General features: G+C 43.4%; 1 protein-coding gene and 1 non-coding gene across 3 annotated transcripts in view; one reads left to right on the top strand and one right to left on the bottom strand.

Moving 5' to 3' along the window:
- The window catches only part of Sema5a (semaphorin 5A), a 530,837-nt gene that overhangs the window by 79,066 nt on the left and 431,303 nt on the right, over positions 1-20,468 (top strand). The window lies entirely within an intron of this gene.
- Positions 8,953-9,059, bottom strand: LOC111814204. Its single transcript, XR_002819251.1, has one exon. It is a non-coding gene; the product is annotated as a U6 spliceosomal RNA (small nuclear RNA).

Genomic DNA, 20,468 nt, shown 5'->3' with positions numbered 1-20,468 from the left:
TCGACAGATCTTTTCTTTCAGTCCTTTAATTCATCTAGTTTCTTGCACCCTTGGTCCTTTTTTTTCTTTTTAATGTGGAATAAGATGCTATTTAATTTTGTTCTTCCATAGCTAATATTTTTATGCATATGCTTTAATGATGTTTTTCCTTACAATAAGTTTTGTACAATTTCATTTTTGTGTATCTTGGTATGATTTCATTTAAATTTCTTGTGCTAAAGGTTTGTTTTTCTTGGAAATATGATATTATAAGTTGTACTAAATTCAGAAATTTTAAATTTTTAAATATTTATTGCCTCCTCCTTTCTACTTTGAGAATTCTAATTATATGAATATAAGTTTCTTGGTTTTGACAGTGAACTATTATGACTGATCTGTAAATTCTTTCTTCATTTTTATTCTGGACAATTTTTATTATATTCATTTATGTTTGTAAATAATTTATTTTCAATTTGCAATCTATTAAAAAATTACAATAAAAATAATACAAAATAACTAAATAATTTGACATTTCTCAGCACACATTGTTTGTTAAAACCCCTTAGTAGTATCAGAAAAAGTAAATTCTCAGACACATTAGTCCACTGGTTAGAGTACTCAGTAGCTTTAGAGTCTGAGTATTCTAACCATCCCAGCCACTACGTGGATATGAGGCCATGAGGTTGGTCTTATAATTAGTTTCTCTGCATAGCAGATGTTGGTTTACTGGAATCTTCCACCGCCATCACAAACCGAAGGGCTTGAAGTTTTGTGCTAATCAGAAGCTAGTGGTTGTCTTGCTACAATTTCATGGATGTCGTCAGAAGACCCCAATTCTTGCATCGTTGACAGGGTGCGCTGTGGCTCAGGGTCAGCAAGGGGCGTGAGTTCCGCGCTCGTATGGACTCCCATTGTTCCCTATGTGTCCCCCAGAGTAACCCAGGCAGGCATTGCGTGCACAGTGGGTATGCTTCACCACAAATTAAGGAGTGCGAGTCTCAAGGATCCATCTTTCACAATGGCTGCAAACAAATTCAGGCTTCCCCGTTGCCTGCCCCAGCATGAGGCACCATCTTTACTGCATAGATTTACCCCTTGCACTGGTGGGGAGACTCCGTCCTCATTGTCCAAGACTTTGCTCGGTCAAGACACAGGCTGTGGGGGTCTCTTGTCAGTGTCAGATGACCTTGACATAGTCTCCACTAACAACACACACAGAGGAGTCGACCTCTGTTCTCAGAAGCTTGAAGATTTATGTCTTCATCCACTTTTGCCCTAATCCAACCAATGATCCCCATTGAACATTTATAAGTTGCTTCTTTCTGTTTTTCCTACGTGGCTCACCCTCCTTTCCTTACCTCCACACTGAATCAAGCATGTGTTTATTCTTAATGTCAATTAATGATTTTTTTCTGATTTTTCTTCTTAAAACAAGTACCCAAAGCGTGTTCATGTCCAATATCTATTGCCTTGTTTATTCCTGAAAGGCCTCTAGGGATAAATTATTTTGATTGAATTGGCGAGAAAATGTTTTCTTGATTTTTATTAATGAAAATAAAAAATTTGGAATACTAACTATTTAATTATATTATTGATTCAAACAATAATAAAGCTGCAATATAAACAGAACATTATGCTAAAACACTTGTAAGTGTATGTCAGCCTCAAAACTTAAGCTAAATATGGCAAGGCTCATGGAATGGCTCTAATTCTCCCATCCTTTAAATTCTTACCCAAATTGGTTGTGTCCCCACACTTTTTCCACCCCTGGAAGTTGTGTGCTCTGAGATGACCAGCTTTCTTCTAGCTGGCAGCAGAGATGGCCAGAGGTGCTGGGTGTAAAGAAGGTGCCACATGGTGCTGCCGACCAATCAGCTTATCTAAGTGCCCAAGTCCAGAGCCTTTGCTGTCATTTCTGCACTGACTCACTGATGTATCTGCGGTGCCCGAGTGAGTCAGGCAGTGACTACCGCTTTCTCTTAACTCACGCCTCACCTGCTTCTGTACTTGACATTTCCGACGCATCGCTCCTACTTTGCCTCCGAAAATAAATCCTCAGCCCAAACCATACATGCAAGCTTGGAAAAGTCTTTGCAGAATGAATACTGAGTATTTGCATTGCTGTGTTGGAAGGTTAATAAAGAATAATTGTTATATTATAGTTAACAAAAAAAATGACTTACGTTCTATTCACTGAAGAACATTATATTTGGAAATACACATTAAGGTAATTACGTTCAACATTTGTTTCCAAGATGTTGATAATAAGCATTTAGGTTAGAAGGACAAATTCCTAGACTGGTTTATTATTCACCTAATTCTGTGTACTTCATATATGTAGAAAGAGTGGCTTCCTTAGAACTGGTTGATCTTTAGTGCATTTGGGGTCGGTTGGTCTTCTCCACCCTTTCTCCCCAGAAACGCACGTCCGGTTGTGTCCTGGTGCTTCACTGTGGTGCTGTTGATGGGTTGCTGAATCTCACTCTCCTTCAGTCCCGTCTGTCCTTCAGACCCCAGTGCTAAGCCAGGCTCTGACTCTCAACAGAGATGCAGGAAATACATAGTGAGCACAGGCAGATCCCATTTCCAGGTACTTTCTCCTGCACACCAGGACAGCATCTTCTCACTTAGTGAGATGGTGCTAGCAGAGGCGCAGGATGGCCCAGGCAAGGCTGCTTCTTCCGCGTGAACATCTTGCTTGCTTACTCACTCCCTCGCTCAGGATCAGGCTTGAATTTGAGCCTGAGTGAGGTTCTTAGCTGGAGACGCCTGTGCTTGGCCGTGTCCTCTGCTGCTGTGTGCGGACTGTGATCCCTGCTGGGTTCTTGTTCTTCTGGTGGTGGTAGGTCTCTCTCCCTTCCTCAAGGTGTGACAAAACACAATGAAGTCTCCTGTCATTCTAGAACACACCTTTTTGATTTACCTAAAGTAATGGTAGTCTCAAAGGCAGAAAACCACAGCTTAAACACTTCGAAATATTACACAACTTTGGTTTGCAAGTGGATTAATTTTAAGTGGATATACATTTGTGAACACATTGCTATTTTTCTGAAATTACCAGTTTAACTTCAAAATGAATATTTTAATACATATGGCCAGCTCAGGAGAATTTTATTATTAAAAAATGCCCAAGGATGCATGTATTATTTCATTGAAACATAGTCAATTTAGTCAGCATTTCGGAAAGCGTACCTTCTCCTGTGAGTCCATACTACTCACACATGCCAGATGCTAGCACCAAATACTGGCTTTGGTGGTATGTCTTGCCTAATGTTAAATCTCTTCCATAGTATTTATTACTTACTGGCTTAGAAAAGGAAAACACTGTATAATTTCAGTCTTCTCTTTTAAAATATGGTAATCATAATCTTACATGGAATCAGAAGTTAGGTAGATCAAAGATATTTTGCAAACTCTAAAATGTTCTGAATGTTAGGGTAGTAAGGGGGCCTTAGAGAAGGGGGAGATAGCGAAAGCTGGTTCTTCAGTGCTGTGCTAAATCAGGTTAGTGCTGGGACAGGACTGATTAGAGCCAAGGCAGGCTCCAGAAGAAAGCTCGGGGTCAGGGCTGGGGCAGAGCCAACTTGGCTAATGTCACCAGCATGTGTCCTAAATAGGCTTTAATAGTAAAGCATCTGATCTTTGGAAACACACCTGGAGAGCAGAACAAATACACTCAGAAACAGAAGTCGATCGGCTTTGTGTGTTAATGTGCTCCCACAGGGCTGTAATTTGCACGTCTTGATGACGCACAGCTTTGAGCCACCTCTGGTGCCTGCATGATTATGCCATGGGGTGGCATGGGACAGTCCCATCATGTCTTACAAAGCCCGTGGTGGGACAGTCTACAGGCCACCAGATGGGATAGTCACGCAGGTGCTTCGGTGTTTCAAGCTGATGGGGACATGCTGGATGTCTAGTCAGTTTCGGAAAGGACACCGTGCTGCCTTAAATAAAAAAAAATTCTTTTTATGATTGATTTGAGATAGAAATATAATTGCTTTGTCTTGGGGCTGGCGAGATAGCTTAGTGGACTATGTGCCTGCTTTAGCAAGCGCAGGGACCCAGGTTTGATCTGTGGTCCTGTATGTCGTACACTGAACCAATGGCTGAGTTCAGGTGTGGTGGCGCATGCCTGTAATCCCAGCTCTGGGGAGGCTAAAAATAGGAGGATCACAGTCCGAGCTGCATAGTGAGACCCTGTACCAAATACATAAAAAAAGAAATATTAGCTTTGCCTTGTAATTTTTGTTGGCCCCAGAGGTAAGCACCTTGAGGCAGGCTCTGCATCTTGAGTGTCTGCTGCGTATTATTTATTATTATTCATGTAACACCTGGCTAACTACGCAGAAGAAAGAGCACTGGGTAGTTGCTGGTGTGACTTGGTCTTATTACACAGGGGTAACTAAGCTCAGGGTTATGGAAATGTTGAAAGCGCTGCCCCAGAAAAAAAATAGTCTATTCGTTGAAAAAGCAAAGTCTTAAAACTGTAAAAGTGTATTTTTAAAAATACAGCGTTTAGCACATGCTAGCAGTAGATTCATCTTGTCACGGCCATAGTACTCTTTGAACCTGGAAATGTTAGGAGATGAAATGAAATAGGTAATTTGTTGGCTGACTGCTAGAAGCAATTCTTTCAAACGTTTCCACTTCTGTAAAGGTCACTTGTGAGTGGCTGCTGGCGCGTGTCACTCTCCGTGATGCAGGCATCCTGCTGGCCCTGCATCAGAAGCATCCTTGAGGGGCCCCTCGTGCCTGTGGGCTCAGCACCCTGGGGTTCAAGCAGCTGCACTTTAAAAGTATTTGGGAAGAATAATTGCGTGTGTATTGAACATATTGCAGACACTTCCTCTTGTCCTTCCCTAAACGACACAGTATAACAGCTACTGACACAGCCCTAAGGTTGTATTAGGTATTATGAGTGATCTAGTGATATGGCATACGGGTGAATGCGTGGAGGTTATCTGCAAATATGGTGCCATTTTTGATAACAGATTTGAGCCTACATAGGTTCTGTTATTTTAGGGGGTCCTGGAAGGAATCCTCCTTTCTCCCTGATATTAAAGGACAGCTCACTTCCTGGGAGTCAGACAATGCTTGGGAAAAGTTACCTCTAGGGATGTGGACCACATTTCTATGGGAGACAAAACAACAGTACTGACATTGCCTATTCGTAGACAGGAGGAAAATAGCTTTAATCCTATTATCAAGGGCTGTCAGGCCCTAATTAGATTTTTCTTTCCTCTTTCTCCTGCCCCAAGGCTTTCATTTTTGCTTATAAATAGAAAGCCTCCACTGACACTTTCCCCATAGAAATAATAAGTTAGTAATTAATAATTAACGTTACCCGGGCGCCATGCTTGAGCGAGTCCTGCAGTGATCAGACTAGTCGTGAGGGGATAAGATGGGGGAAAACATAAATTTTGGATTTATGTTACATGTCTGCTATGCATGGATACACGCAGATGACAGTTTGCTTTGCAGTTAGACATATTATCTATATTATGTATTAACTGTCTTAAGTTCTTAGAGCAGTTTTAGCCTTCTAGCTCAACTGAGAGAAAAGCTCAGACTTTCATGAACCCCCTTTTTGACAAGAGCCACGCTATTTAATTATGCACATCCACTGTCCCAGTCCTGTTTGCCACAGTTGAGCGGCCCCCACTGACACATCCTTGTCCCCCAGAGCCCATGGGGGCATCAGGCCTCTCCTTGGAGCTGCTTGCTCTGTGGGCCACTCCCAGGCTCAGTGGCACTCGGCCACCACTACGACAGCCTGAGAGCAGAAGCGCCGTCCCAAAGAGCCCCCGTGCTTTGTCTCTTCTTCGTCCTCCCTTCTGACCCTTACAACCATGGGTCTTCTTACTGTCTCTGTGGTTTTTTCCCCAGATGTCATACCTTCGCAATTATGGTATGTAACCTTTTCATATAGACTCAGCAATAAGCACGTGAAGTTACTGCATGTCTTTCCATGTCTTGATAGTTGAACTTTAGAGCGCTGAATATTCTCCTATCTGCATAGACTGTATTTTATTTCTTTATCTCCTGATCTGATCATTTCAATATTTTGGTTATTATGGAAAAGATGTTATGGTTTCATAGGAAGTTCCCTGTATGGTATCTTTTTTAAATGAACACTTTTGCAAAAAAAGAAAATCAGACAGAGCTGGGGTGGCATCAAGGAGACAGTGAAGAGGGACGGGATGGTACACGAGCCCTGGGCCCTTTGGGGCCCATGTCCCTTGGGTTCATTCTTCGCTTCACCTGCAGTGCTTCTGAGGCCCTGTTCACATCGTTGATGGATTCTGTCTTGGATTACCCTAAAGTAACCATGACCGTCTAGTCTGGGTGAGCCACACACATTCTTCCATGATGGAGGGTCTGTGTTTTGGCATTTACCGTGCATGAATTTAAGCAAATTTCTCTTTCCTTTTTTTTTTTTTTTTCGTCACAAGATCTAAGAAATGTTTCTTTTTTGGCTGGCTCAGCCCACTCTGAGGCAGGGCTGGCATGGCGTGTGGTGCTGGGAATCCAAGTGCAGTCCCGTGGGCCCGCCTAAGCTTGCCTAAGCAGGTGCTTTAGACCACTAAACTATCTTGATGACCCTAAGAAATGTTTTTTATTGTTGTTTGTTTATTTATGGTACTGAGGATTGAACTGAGGGGCATATGCATGGTAGGCAAGCATTCGACCACTGGGCTACATCTGCAGGACTCTAAGAAAAACGCTGTTTTAATTTTTAAAGAGAATACAAAAATACTAAAAACAAAACACAAAGCATTAGAAATCATTCAGAATGTCACTAAACAAAATGAAAGGAATTCACCACCGGTTGTTCTGCTGCATATAGTTGTCTTCAAATTCGTTGTTCAGATTGCCAGATATAAGCCTGTAAAATTGGTAAGAAATTAGAAAAAATTAAAAAGGAGAGGGAAAAAAATCAAAGCATGAATTGCTCATTTAAATAGACCAGCAGAAATCAGCAGTACAGTTATCCAAGCTATCCTGCGTGTACACATACAGAGTTCTCTTTCTCTTTCTTCTTTCTTGTTTTTCTTCCCTTTCTCTCATCCTAGTTGTTCCTTCTCTTTGACAGTTTCTCTCCCTTTCACAGTATCCATCGTACCTTTCACACCCTATTTACTCTTTCAGGTTCCCACATGAGGGAGAAATATGGGTGTCTGAGATGAATATACACTTCTCACATGAAAAGATACAAATGAAAAATACATGAAAAAATGTTCAACATCTTTTGTCATTCAAGAAATGCAAATTAAAACAACACCGGCAATTCATTTTACCCAGAAAGAACGCCCATCATAAAAAAGTCAACCATTAACAAGTGCTAGGGAAAAAGGAGCTGTAAGGTTTCTTCTGACATAATGGAGAATTAGAAGAGAAGTAAAAAAATCTGGGCTGGGGCGATAGTCTAAGTGCCTGCCTAGCAAGCTCAAGGACCTGGGTTCGATCCTGGTACTGCATGCCGTGCTGGCCACCAGAACTGGGCATGGTGGTGCAGTCCTGTATCCCAGCACTGGGAAGGCTGAGACAGGAGGATTACCACGAGCCTGAGCTGTGTAGCGAGACCCTGTAGCAGACACATAAATAAAGATTTAAAATAAAGACAGCAGAGCTGCTTTATTGCTTGGTGCAGGAGGGCTGCCAAAGAGAAACAAGGACCCTCAGGGAGGAGGCAGGGAGACAGAGAATTTATTTGGCTGGGCTGGGGGTGGAGTTTGTGCGGGTGTGCTGTGTCTCAGCAGGTGCTGACTGGGGAAAGCTTGGTGTCTGGGAAAAACAAAGGAGGAAGTTGGAGGTTAACCATCTGGAAGAAGGCAGAAGTCAGGCTAGGAGCTGCGCCTCATCGGATTTGGGTCCCCACACTGTGCTGACCCACCTCGATGATGCCCCGTGGAGCTCTGCATGGGCGCAGACCCACCGGGAACATTCTGCACTGTTGATGTGCGTGCCGGCAACCATGGTGCAAATCCGTGTGAGGATCCCTCAAAAGAGCAGAATTAGAGGTCCCGTTCAACCCAGCCATTCCCCTTCTGGGTATTTTCCCACAAGAACTGAAAACATACCACAGTGATGTATGTGCACCCATGTTTGTAGCAGCACAGTTTGTCATAGCTAAATCCTGCAAATAACCCAAAGCCCATCACCCTAGGAATGAGTAAAAAAGATGCAGTATTTTAAGACAAGGGAGTATTACTCAGCTATAAAAAAAGATATAAACTCGAGGCTTTTATAGGGAAATGGATGTAACTAGAGATCATACTCATAAGTGAAATAAATCACTCTTTTATGTGTATTGTGTATTTTTCTGCCATAGACAAAGAGGTCTACAAGTGATTGTACTTGTCCATGGAGCTAAGGGCTTTCTCACTTGTTGTTACAAGGGAACTTAGCACTTTATGACACGCTATTGAAACACAGCGTTTGCAGTTCTGAGTGGAGCTTGCCATTTTCTTTTTTTGAAATAAAATTTTATTTATTTATTTATTTATTTATTTGTTATTTGTTATTTTTATTTTTTTTCATAATTTTATTGATAAACAGATAGCAATGAGACAGTTTCAAATCAAATCGGAAGTACAGATTCAACAAATAACACACTGCATATATTCTTCTTAGTGGTTAATTGCTGTACAAGATGCGGACATGAGATCCTATTTACAAACACCATTAGAACAAATCATTCTATTCATTAAGAGAATGTAACTATATATCTATCCTAACCACTTTGAATACACAGATACAAAATGGACATTCATCTGTATACCCTTTTTTTTGCTAAGTTCCGTTATTGAATATTATAGGTGTGTAAACTCAGCAAAATATTCTAAAAGAGTCCAGTAGCCCATTATAGCATTGGGTCTTCTGTTTAACTGGCAATGTCAGAAATTATTGACGTGAGTCCCCCACAGCTCAACATAACAGCATGGCTTTACTTCCTATATTTCATCTTCAAAAAATATGGAACGCTTCACGAATTTGTGTGTCATCCTTGCGCAGGGGCTGTGCTAATCTTCTCTGTATCGTTCCAATTTTAGTATATGTGCTGCCAAAGTGAGCACACCATTTTCTAATTGGTATTGTCATTTGAATTTTTCAATCTTTTATTTATTTATTTCCTGTACAATGTCATTATGCAGCTTGGATGCATAGTGACCCTCCTGTCTCAGCCTCCCCAGCGCTGGGATTATAGATGTACACCCCAATACTGGTTTCAGTGGCCAGCACAGTGTACCTAGGGTTCTGGGACTGCCATGACATGTGGTGCCAAGGATCGAACCCAGGTCCTTCTACTTGCCAGGCAGGTGCTTAGACTGCTGAGCTATCTCACCAGCCCTCTTATTGTCGTTTGAAATTCTGAGATGTTAACTGTCTTTGTTTCTCATAAAAGCCTGAACCCGGGAGACAGTTTATCGGACTTGTCTTCTGATGGCTCATCAGTGCTGGAGAAGCCTCAGGCGTGCACGGGACGCTTAGCAAATAGCTGTCTGATGAATGAGTGAACAAAGCTCCCTTAATGAACCAAAAGGTAGCAGAGACGCTGCTCTGTTCCTTCTGTTGTATATCTCGAAGACAGAATTGTAGCAAGTTGGGTTTGTCTGCTAATCAAAGACCACTACTGGCAAGTCATTTAACTGTCTTAGGGTTCCTTCTTTCAATAAGTATATTGAATTGGGATATCCATTTGCTGCAAGATTTCCTAGTTTATCTCCAAGCCCCTTGGGCACCAGGTCTCTTTCTGCTGCTGGGTAAGATGGGAATGGGGATAAAACACTTTGTCTAATCCATTTGTATTGGTTTTGTGTTTAGTTTTTCTATTTCAACATGATTTTGGCATTAGCGTTGTAAAGATCACTTGGCTAAAATACAACTGGAGTGTGAAGCTGGGCACCTGATCCCGACTTTAGTTAGGGACTTTGCCTGTGTCCGCTGCCTGGTCACTGTGTGTGTTTTTGGCTTCGATGGTATTGCAGTGTCAGTGTATAAATGTAAAATAACTTCAACGTTGATGTGGGTCTTATAGTTAATGAGAGCAGAGAGGTGGCGGGTGAGCCCAGGGATGTGCACAAGGTTTCCTCGTGCCAGGTCAGGCCTGGTGGCAGGCACTGACACGTGGGTGCGGTGTGGTGGCTTCTCCCTGCAGCGCCAACCTCAAGGCAGCCTTTAGCGAAGTGTTGGCCTCTTGTGATAGTTATCTAAGGATGATCTCTTGTCACTGTGAGTGGAAACGCGCTTTTTCCTCCCTGTGGATCAGGGGGCCTGAACATAGCTGTGACTTGCACACCACTTCTTGAGGCTGAAAAGGAACAAGCAGGGCGTCTACTGTAATCTCTGTTCATCTGCAGAGGCAGTCTGTGTGCAGCAGAGGAATGATGTCAGCATTGTCCATGGACGAGGTACCAGTTCAGAGAAAGATGTTTTAAAAAAAAGTCAGGAGTAACACTTCCAGAAAGCATCCAAGGTCACTGCCAAGGACACTGTCCCCTGGGCAGGCCTCCTTGGTCTTGCTAAGGAGGTTTGCTCCTGGCTGCTGTGGGGTGCCTGCGGGGCAGAGGGCCTGGCTCTCTAGGGGGCGGGATGTGGTGCAGCCTCTGCGCTCTGCAGACAGCTTGTTTTCAGAGCTGTACATGCTGGCTCGATTAGCTCAGTAACTGGCGTGGGACAGAAAGGAGGGCATCCATTGCCTTATTATATATCTGTTTAGCAAGTGCTTTTAATATGACATACACCACTGATGGTCAAGGTGGAGTTTTAGTATAAAATTATTTTGAGGTTCTCTTTTTCTAACACAGAGAAAAGTAAATGAAGGAACATAGGAGGGAAAAAGAAGGAGCTTCTTTTCCTCTTGCTTATTTTAGAAAATTTGATTTACAGGCTCCAAAGGCTTCCATGTAAGGAAGGGTTTTTCCACAACAATGCTTGTGTCAATTTAAACAAGACGTACTGCCTTCGCCTTTCGTCCTCTTTGCTGTATGAAGCACTTTTGAATTCAGTGTGGGCCTTTTTAATTTTCTGAAACTGCAAACAGCGTTCTTTTTTTCCTTCTCAAATGAGCAAAAGAAAGTTGACAGTCTTATTTATTAAACATATTTATTTTGAAGAAATTTACTTGGGCATTTTACATAGTTTTGATTGCTTTATCTACTCACTGTCACCAAGGACGAAAATTGGTTTGAGGAGGAGATAGACATATTCCCTCACCTAATTATAAATTCCTGGTGTGTTTATTTTACACAGTCTGCCGTTTGGCTCACTTTCGAGTCAAGTGTGGATCAGGTATCAAGAAGAAAGATGCCGCCAGCGGCTCCAAGCCACCGCCGTGTGGGTGTAAGGCAGCGCCTGTGAAAATTCAACATCACAAGGCTGAAAATTAGAAATGTTGAGTGTTCTTGTAAACCCTGCACTTGAAGCCAATACTTACTTGGGCATCCTCTTAGAAACTCACACTTGAAATGTAATGAATGACAGCGTTAGAAATAAGGTGTCCCCGATGCAGTTTCTCCTGGCCCTACCCCCCAGCGCTCCTCCTGGCACCCAGAGTTCCGTTTCAAGAACATTTAAGTTTTTTAAACTGTTGAATACATGCTCACTTTAAAAATTCAATTTGAATCTTTTTTAAAAAGCCATTCGAAGATTGGTTTTCTGTAGAATTTCTGATACTTAAAGTGAATCTGAAGGACTATATATATATAGTGTAACCTGAAGTATTTGGGACATTCCATGTAATCAAGGCCACACACATTTGCTGTGATCTCTGTGGGTGGCAGGGGCTCCTCCCCACCTTGCATTCATGGCCCTAGCCCCATTTAAATTCGGGAGAGTCTCAGGGCCCAAGCTTGATGGGAAGGCAGAGACTGTTCCCTTTTGCAGCTTTACTTAAAAGAAGCTTCCGTTCCCCAAGCCTAGCATAACTCCTGCTAGTTGCCGTTATGAAAACAGGTTTTATGAAAATGCTAGTGTTTTCTTTTGAAAAAAATATTTATTTATTTATTTGGTACAGGGTCTCTAGTGAGCCTCCTGTCTAAACTCCCCCAGCACTGAGATTACAGGTGTGCACTATCACTCCTGCTTTTGGTGGCCGGCCTGTCTGGGGTTCCGGGCCGGCAGGTATGCGGTACAAAGGATCAAACCTGGATCCTTGCACTTGCCTGGTGGGTGGTTAGACTGCTGAGATATCTCCCCATTCCTTTAATTAAAAAAAATAATAATCTTTTCTTCTTTAAAGTAGTTTTCCTCAGAACTTATGGAACCCACTGATAGCTCAGTTATGCCTCCAGTGCTGGTGTCTTCCATCTGACCAAGGTTGCTGGGGAGCCCCTTTGAATCTGAGGGCATTTGTGTTGCTTGTCTGAAGATCAGCAAACCTTCAGCACAATGGTGGGTACTCAGCCCTGCCCATGTTTCAAGTTGAGAACCATGAAAAGTTTTCCCCTGAAACTAACCACCAAATAAATAACAACCAGAAACCAAAACTAATCAAACCAACTAAGCCTTGAAAACTTCTATTTATTCATTCATCTAATTATAGTTTATTTATTTATATTTTAATGTATTTGGTATGGCATCCCATTACACAGCTGGGATTCATAGTGATCCTCCTGTTTTCAGCCTCCCCAGTGCTGGGATTACAGATATGAGCCACCACACCTAGACTCAGTGGCCAGCTCAGTGTGCCTGGGGGTGGGACCGGTGCAGCATGTGGTTCTGGAGGTTGAATCTCAATCCCTGTGCTTGCCTAAGCAGGTGCTTAGCCTGCTGAGCCATCTCACTGGCTCTCTGTGAACATTTTAAAAATGCAATGTTGAGCTCAGTGGCAGGACAATTAAGTGGGAAAGTATGAGGTCATGAATTTGATTCCTAGTACCAAAACAAAACAGAACAGAACAAAGCAAAATACAATATTGAGAACAAAGACTACATGACCTTAAAATACAAAAGAATATATGAAAATAATTCACATTAAAATATTCTTAGCTCAGAAGGAACTTATAGATTTCTAAAATTCTGTTTTCCACAATCTTTTCAATTTTTAAGAGAGAATATAACATAGTGAAAAAAATAGAAACGATACAGAATTTCACAAAACAAAAGAATTAGAATTTGACAATGGTGGTTGTATTGTACAATGTTGTCTTCAAATTAGTTTAGATTACCAGATAGAAGCATGCAAAATTGGTACATTAAAAAAAGTTGCAAGAAATTCAAAAGGAGAAGAAAAATGTTTAACTTGATGGTGGGTTTTGAGTAGACCTTAATTCCATTTTGTTCTCAGAGAAGATCTCAGAAAGGCACATTGTACTCTAGAATATAACACATAAGTGCTGCAGGTGAATATTTCTGACGTGGGGATGTGCATGCATGTTGTGGACCACATCAGTTTAGGAATTTAATCACTTGAGAACCTCTTATGCAGGTGTATGGCAGAGACACGCTTTGCCCAGATGTCATTGCATTCCAGTGCAGGGTTCAAATTAATCACTGATTTTCCTGACCTAGGGCCGGTAATGGAAAATATGCTCATGGACAGAAAGTAGAATAGAATGACCTTAGAATCTGAAGCGGATACAGGAAGGTCCAGTGTTCCTACACAGAGAGTTTTCTGGTGCAAGGCAGCGACTTTTGCATTTAGAGTCATTGTATAATGTTGCTGGTGCATCGTGTGAGATGCAGTGCCTGCGTGTTGTGTCCATGTGCAAATGGTCCTGCTGCCCCAACAAATGGGCCTTCCCAGGGAGGAGCAGAAGGGCCAGTCATTAGTGTTAACCTGGAGAAGCCGGAATGGGGACCCAGTGGCTTCGTTGGGGAGCACTTGGAAGGGCATGTGCTCTTAGTAGCTAAGCAGGAAAAGTACAAAGTACCCCAGGCTCTGAGAGTCATGTGAGTAACTTCTTCCTATTAACAGTGGAGAAAAGAAACGAAGGCCCATCATCCACTGTGATTCAGTGCTATTTTAGAAGTCTTAAGCAACGCCCTTGGATAATAAGGGAGATGACAACGTACCCATGTTAAAAAGGGAAATCTAAAGTGATTCCACCTTTTTGACTCATAAAGACAATGCAGTGAATTACAACTATTAGAACAAATGAGTTCAGTAAGGTTACCTTATAAAATAAGTATGTAGCAGTCAACAGTGTTCTGCTTACCAACAATAGCTGATGAGCATCTGACAGGGCCCGGGAGATAGATCAGTAGAATAAGCACTTCCCTGGCAAGCTTGAGGGCCTGAGTTCAATCCCTGATTCCGCCAAAAACAAACAAACAAAACCCAAAAAATATCTGACAATATAAGGGCCAGCCAAATAGTGATTAAAGCACCTGCAAGCAGGTATAGGGGCAGGGGATTCAATCCGCAGGCCTGCCATGCTGCCCCGACCCCAGAGCGCACTGAGACAGCGATTAGACTGAGTGTGATGGTGTGTGCCTGTAATCCCAGCTTTTGGGAGTCTGTAAACAGGTGGATCATCACAAGTCTGATCTAGTAGTGAGATGCTGAACACCCTGTAGGCTGTTCCCTAAAAATACAAAAAACAGCAACTACAACAACAAAAAAACCTAACGATGTAATGTGATCCCCTGCATGATGGCAGAAAATGTACAAAATCACTAAGGATATTTTTTTCCTTAATTTTAATTTTATTTTAAAGAGTAAAAACAAATAGCAGAAACAAAGATAGAAACAGCGTAACAGACAGCAGCACAGAATTTCAAATCAAAAAATTTTTTATTTTCAACATCAAATCTGTTGAAAACTAAGGATTGATTAAGAGAATGCATAGGACCCAAAGGGGAAAGATACAAAATTTAAGTGAGTGGTGTTAGGAGGAAATAGAGGGTGTCCTATGTTTTAGCAGCTGTAGATCTTATTTCTGCATTAGGGATTATGGTTAGTGCTTGAATGTATGTGAATTTGGTCCTCTTCCTTCATGTGTGGAATGATTATGAGTCTCTTGCTCAACAGTATTGGGAGCATCTTCCTTCCATTTCATGCTTTCCTCCTCCTGCTCTCACCTTCTGCCCCCCTGTCTTCTATTTATGTCTAGATGACCCACTGAAGTTTCCTGCACAGCTAGGAGAGGCTTTGGGAAGGGGACTCAGGCATGGGGACAACTCTGGTGACTGGCTTTGGGGAGGAGGCATCTGTTTGGAAGATGAGGCTCCCTCGGGGTCTGACCTGGAAGGGTGGATCTTCCTCCATGCCTCTGCCTCAGGAGCGGCAGCTCTCCTCTGTCTGGGCCCAGAGTGCTGAACAGAGAATGAAACTTGTGGAACTCTTAACTTGTGGGTGTTGGTCAGGTACTTGTGCCAGCGATGGGGAAAGTGTCCAGATCAACACACAAGGTCATTGTTGGGTGGTGCACTCTTGAAGCAGATCCCCAAGGTCAGTATTCTGCCCAAAGTGTGCCTTCCTCCCTCTGTAACTTTATATTCTGTTTCCAAATCTGAATGATGATAACAGTGAGCATCTCTCAGGGTGACTGTGAAAAATAAATGTGCTAAGATGCAAAAATAGCATAAAATAGCATCACGTGCGGAGGCAGACCCTGACGGAGGTAGGTACTCACTTCCAGAGATTTAGTTCCTGCTTGTCCTTCAAAGTTCGGTCACTACTTAACTGTTGTTCAGGTGTATGTGTTTACCGGGGCCTCTGCACCTTCCCTCTCACTTCTTGCAGTGGTGTATGTTATGAATGTGTGAGCCTGATCTCTCACATATCTGAAAATTTAATTCACTACTGCTTGTGCAGTAGAAGAGCCTAGGTTGAAAATCCAAATCATTTTTCTTTCAGCACATGGAAAACATGGCTCTGTTGTCTTTGTCTTTCGCCCAGTGTGGTCAGTGGGGGATGGGCGGGGAGCAGCCTGCTGCTGGCTGGGAGCATTTCCTTGTTCACTCCTTTAGGGAGCTCTTCATAGTTTTCTTTGTTGTACTGTTTTCCTGCTGTATATGTAGGTTTTTCCTGCAGTGTGGTGTCCTGTTGTAACCTGAAGTACATATTCTCCTACATATTTGGCCTTATCCCAGTCTTCCTTCCATCCCTTCTTTCTCCCTGACTTCCCCTTCCCTGTGCTTGCTTTTCTTTCTTTCTCTTTCTTTTTCTTTCTTTCTTTCTTTCTTTCTTTCTTTCTTTCTTTCTTTCTTTCTTTCTCTCTCTCTCTTTTCTTTCTTTCTTTCTTTCTTTCTCTCTCTCTTTCTTTCTTTCTTTCTTTTTTTCTTTCCTCTTTCTTTTCTTTATCTGTTTTGCTTTCCTCTTCCTATTTCCTTTTCCTTCTGTTCCTCCTCTACCTTCTCCCTCTCTCTCTCTCTCTCTCTCTCTCTCTCTCTCTCTCTCTCTCTCTCTCCCCCCCCCCTCATGTGTTTGGTACAGGGTCTCACTATGCAGTGATCCTCCTGCTTTTAGCCTCCCCAGTTCTGGTACTATAGGTATGTGCCACCACGCCCCTTGTTGGTGGCCGGCTCAGTGCACCCGGCGATGGGGCTGGCTAGGCATGTGGTGCCGGGGATTGAATCCCTATTTTTTTCTTTTCTCCCAGTATTTTCTCCCATCTGTTACCTCGTTCCTTCTTTTCTGACTTTTTACCCAGTGAATCCTGAAAGTCCCATGCGTCTCATAGTGTGGCTTCCATCTTCCAGTGTGTCAATTTGACATTTATCTGTGTTCAGTCTGCAGGTTAATGTGTGGACTCCTATTTTTATTAAGTTGCCGCTTGTATCGCGTGCTTGTGGAATGTGTTTTCTCCCATTGCCTCTGTTATTTTCCTTCCGCAGTACGATGCCTTAAACCTCTGAGGACATTAAGTGCTCTGCATTAAGGTCTCGTGCTTCCTGCACTAACTCTGTTGCCTCTGCTCTCCGCTCCTCGCCCTCTCTTCATGTTGATGCTGCTGTTCTCCACATTCTCAGCGTGGAGACCAGCGGAGGGCGTGGCTCTCTCTGCGGCGCAGTTCGCTTTCTCTAACATCCGTGCTCACGGGCTGAGGGTGATGAAGCTGGGTCCCGGGCAGGTTCTGGCTCTCAGGTGTCTGTCAGCAACCCTTGTGTCCCCACGCTGCTGTTGGGGCTCCAACACTCACATGGTGGCTGCATGTCGACCATCGTGCTTCTGCTGCTTGACACCGGTGGGCTGGGTACGGAGGGCAGCCGTGTCCAGTGGTTCCGAGTGCAGTCGCCCAGCGGGCCTCTGTAGCTGCTGTCTGCCGCGCTGGTGCCTCTGTTGCCCCTGGAGGAGGAGCTGCCCTAGAGGCCTGCATCACTACTTGGCCTGCTGGTAGGGTTCTTGGTGAGGTAAATGGCCTTGTTCTGTCTTCCAGGGATTCCTTGGGCTTCTGACGAATGCAACACCTTCTTCCTGCCCTCTAGTCCTTCTATGGACCTTACTTCCCAGTGTGTCTGTACTTCTGCCATTTTTAGGTTCTGTGGGAGGGGCAGAGCAGGTCACGTGCTCAGACGGCCACTGTGGTGCCCCCCATCTCCGTAGCATGACAGAGGTGCACAAGGACTGGAGGCTCCCACGTAAAATTCAGGGCCTCAGCTCAATTTGCCTTCCCAATAGACAATGAATAATTGCGTCGCTATAAGTCAGATGCATATTTATGCTAAAATGTTCTTCCTCTGGAATTTGCATTACACCTGAAAGAAAAGCAATTGTTTTTCTGGAACTCAAATTCAATCACAAATCTTGTATTTATTTCTGTTTGCTCTAAATCTGGCAGCCATACCCAGGGACAAATGTGGAACAGATGCCACTCTGCCTGCAGAGGCCTGGTGTGCTGTAGGGTGGGGATGGAGGAGAAGGCCCGCGTGTCCCGGGCACTGCAGAAAAGCAGGTCCACAGGAGCGACCATCCTAAGGTTCCCCAAGGAAACCCTCGTTCAGCAGAGACTGGCAGTCCCGGGGTCAGTCAGGCTCCTTCTGTGGCCACCGGCCAGCACAGTGCTACGCACTGCCTGCAAAGTGTCCAGCAGGCCGTGAGTTTCTAATGATAAGTCTGTAGATAATGACAGTAAGCCACATCTCCTACGTGCTTCCCTTAAGCATAATGAGATGCTTCCAGTAAGTACTTGGGTTACTACATCATGTAATCCTTCTGGGGCCTTTTCAAAGTGTGCTCTCTAATGGCACTGCTAGTGTCTCCATTTAATGTCACCCACCTCGTAACTACTGGACAGCAGTGGTGACAGTGACAGCTAGCCCCATAGCTATTTGCTTATAGTCTTACAGTGCTACACTAACTAAGAACCAAAGTGCTGAGGTACAGAGATCAAGTGAGGAATTCTTACGTTGTCCTGACTGTGGGAGGCCAATGAAGCAATGTTTGTAGCTAATTATTGTTGACATCTTTGTCAAATGTTTGTAACAACTAGAAACACAGCTTTAGCTTTTGTTTAGCCCAGGAATAGGAGTGTATCTTTTTGCTTTAAGCTTGAGGCAGAAGTTCTTTAAAAAGTTACCTACATGTTAAAGGTTTCCCTCAGGTTGTCAGTGCGCTCCTTTTTCCTGTGGAAAATCTTTGGCTGTCTTCTCTTTATTGCTCCTTCCTTTGTTGTTGTCAGGTGACAGAATTTGAGCTGTCACCTTCCAAGGCCCCCCGCGTAGAGAATGTGGTCCTGCGGATGGAGAAGGAGCTCTGCGAGTGGTCAGATGGGACTTGCTCGCTCCGCTGTTTGTGCACATTCTGGCTACATTGCCTGCATCAGGAAGAAAAAGGTGATTGGCCCTAATATTGTCTGTCATTAATAGATTTTTAAAAAATGACACTTAATAATCATGCTTATGGAGTGCAGAGCAGCTTGATACACTGTGCCAGGATCAGATCAAGTTAATTAACACTTCTCCCCCTGAAGCAGGTGTCTTTTGTCCGTGATGAGAACCTTTGTACTGTCTGTGGTTCTTCCTATCATGAGTACTAAGTTGTTGGCAGCTGTAGGCCGCCCACTGAGCTGCAGAATATGAGGGCTTCTTCTTCCTGTCTGACTGCATTTTGTCCGCTGTGCATTTACCCTTTCTCCCTTCTATCCTTCCTCCACTCTGGTGACCACTATTCTGGTCTTTATCCATCTGTGAAATAGACTCTCTACCTTCCATACATGAATGACATACTTTCTGTATCTGTTTTCCCCCCTGAAGGCTGTGTTTATTTTTGAGATATACAAAACAGTGAGAAAAAGAGCATTAGAAACAATACAAGATTTCATTAAACAACGTAATAGGACAATGATGATGATTATTATTATTTTGGTTGGCTCGGGCTGCCTTAAGGGCAGGTCTCGTAATGCAGGTGGAGGTGAGGATCGAACCACAGTATCCTGAACCTGACTGCATTTGCATGAGCAGGCACTTAAACAACTGAGCTAACAGGCTGGCCCCGTAAATAAAGTAATAGGAATCCAACAGTGGTTGTATTACGTGGTGCTCTCTTCAAATTAGTTGTTCATATTTTCAGATATCAATGTGAAAGATTCATTTCATGCACCGTGGTCACTACTTTTAACAATGTTGCTACAGAAACCAGGATCTCAGTCTTCCGATGATTGATCAACCATCCTCTGTATGCACATATGTGTCGCCTTTCCCATGTCTGTTGACCTGCCCGTGGGCACCATATTGATTCTGTGTTTTGGTCCCTGTGAATAGTGCTCCAGTAAACAGAGAGGGGCAGGTGTCCCTTCACGACACTGATTTCTTTTTCTTTTGGCAGATACTCAGCAGGAGAGCTGGATTATGCAGTAGTTTCTTTTTTCATTCTTTGCTTAATCTCTGTAGAGCTACTTTTTTCCTCTCCAAAAGGATTTGCATATTAATTATTCTAACTGCACATATTTTATAAGTTAAACCACTTCCATATTTGGATTGGGTCTGCGTTGCTACTTGGTGCCCTTTGGTATGTAAAAATATGTAACTCGGGGGCTCAGCTAGAGTGTATCAGCTGGGGTAAGACTCTTGCACAGGCACTTCATGCAACTCCTTAGTAGTTTCTTCCCGGTGCCTCCCCATCCTTGTTGTCATCTTTGATGCATGGTGTGATGTCCGTAGAGGTGGTGCCTGTCTTTCTCTGTGTAAAGCCAGAGTTGCTTCAGGCTTTCAGTAGGAACAGTGTTTTTGCTGAACTCGTGCACATTTGTCTTCTTTGAGAGCTCTACAGTACTATCTCTCTCTTTTAAATACAGCTGGGACCAAGGCTTGGGTGGGCATGTGTAGGAATGTTTGCATTACTGAGAAATTAGCAGCCAAGGGAAAACAGCAGAAGGTGAGAACTATGCGTGTAGACAGAGGCAGGAAAGGCAAGATGAAGAGGAGACTCAGGAGAGAAGAAAGCAACACAGTGGGACAGGAAGGAAGAGGGGCAAGAGAGAGAGAAGGTGGACCCAGAGGTGGCAATGGTGGGGCACAAATGTCAGTGGGGTGGCTGGCCTTGATTTTTAACTTGACTGGCTAGAGAGCCACCTGGGAGATCATTCACACACACTTCTGAG

This window comes from Octodon degus, unplaced genomic scaffold (genome assembly GCF_000260255.1).
Source record: "Octodon degus isolate 3935 unplaced genomic scaffold, OctDeg1.0 scaffold00008, whole genome shotgun sequence".
Classification (NCBI taxonomy): Eukaryota; Metazoa; Chordata; class Mammalia; order Rodentia; family Octodontidae; genus Octodon; species Octodon degus.
The sequence above is the reverse complement of the archived record's forward strand: the minus strand, read 5'-3'. Positions and strand labels throughout refer to the sequence as shown.